This window comes from Triturus cristatus, chromosome 7 (genome assembly GCF_964204655.1).
Source record: "Triturus cristatus chromosome 7, aTriCri1.1, whole genome shotgun sequence".
Classification (NCBI taxonomy): domain Eukaryota; kingdom Metazoa; phylum Chordata; class Amphibia; order Caudata; family Salamandridae; genus Triturus; species Triturus cristatus.
Window position 1 is genome coordinate 1,731,968,169 of NC_140590.1, and position 1,471 is coordinate 1,731,969,639.

Sequence of the window (1,471 nt, forward strand, 5' to 3'; positions counted from 1 at the left end):
TGTCTATGATGCTTAGTAGAGTCCTGGTTTCCGCGCCTTTTCAGAGGCTGTCCCCACTTTGTACATCCCACTGAAAGCAGTGCTAGCACCTTATATATCTGGTGGCTGGGATCCCCTGTGTCTGTGTGCCTTTATTAGGTCTTGCCTAGTGTTGCAGCGCATGCGTAGCTCGCTCTGCGAGATCTATTGTCGTCGAGTTGATTTCGGAAGGGGACTTGAAGCCCCGCCCCTCTTTTCCATTTGCTTGCGTCATCATTTATGTTAAACGGTGGCACGTGATTGGAAATCAGGCTTTTTTGTTACCGCCCTGTCCATTTTTAGGACAGCCCATCTGGACAGGCCGACGCCATCTTTGTTTTCCGTGATGTAGGTGGGTCCTAGCGTTGCAGCACATGCATCTGTCTGGTCAGAGGGAGTGTTCACTGGGGCCGCTCCCTTCTCACCGGAGGCTGCTGGGCATCTCTCTGCTCGGAGTTTGGCGCTAACATCAATCTCTTCTCTGCGGTGGCTGTTTGCAGAGACAACTCGCTCGTGTCCAGAATTGGTAGTGTTGGCGCACGCTCTCTTCTCGTAAACTTCTGGCTCGGACAGTGCTCTTTCCTCAGGAGAACTTCGCTGGGCTGTCCCTCTCCTTAGACGGTCCTAAGTGGGCAGCGCTGTCTCTCACAGGAGCCTGACTTCTCGCTGCCTGCTATGCCCCCTCCACCCTACTCACCCCCTCCAGTGCACCCACCCCCCACAGGCGGCGAGGAGCTCCCTGCGGGCGAACCGGGCCTTCCTCCGGAGCTTCCTGGGGGTGTTGCTGCTGCATTTCTGGGCCGCCCTCTGGCTCACCATCGCCTGCAAAAAGTACGAGGGCGCCATCCACTTCGCCCTCTTCGTGGCCGTGCTCTTCTGGCTGCTGACCATTGCCCTCTATCTGCTGACCCTCCTGGACAAGCAGGACCTGGTGCCCCTTCTGGGCGACGAGCGCTAGCTGAGCACCAATGCCGCACACGATGCCCTGGCCACCTGCCTGCAGGCCGCCGCCGCCGGCATCATAATCCACAAGACCCTGAGGCACGAATACTGCAGTGTGGTGGCCTACAAGCACGACTGCCTAACCACATCTACCTGGCCGCCTCCTTCATCGCCTGCCTCTGCTGCCTGCTCTACCTGCTGTCTGCCATCGCCTGCGTCTGCAAGAAGTGCCAGGGCTACCAGGGCCTTATCTGAACCCCCGACCTCGGGCCAGCCGGGTGTGGAAAGTGAGTGAGAGGACTTGGAAACAGCACTATGGCAGATCGAACCACCTCCAGGCACTTCCAATCTGAACAAAATGGACTGTCCAATTCATTACACTATAGCATTGAATGCTGATGTTCTGTCCGTTTCTAAGCACTTCCAGGTTTAGGCAGATAAGGAGAAACAGCACGGGGGTGAAGCGGTTTGCCCAGGATCACATGTTTAAGTTAACATCTTTATGCTGAGA

General features: G+C 56.4%; 1 pseudogene; it reads left to right on the plus strand.

Annotated features, from left to right (window-relative positions):
- The first annotated feature begins 693 nt into the window (after positions 1 to 693).
- Positions 694 to 1,215, plus strand: LOC146812932 (MARVEL domain-containing protein 1-like; annotated as a pseudogene).
- Positions 1,216 to 1,471: the final 256 nt, after the last annotated feature.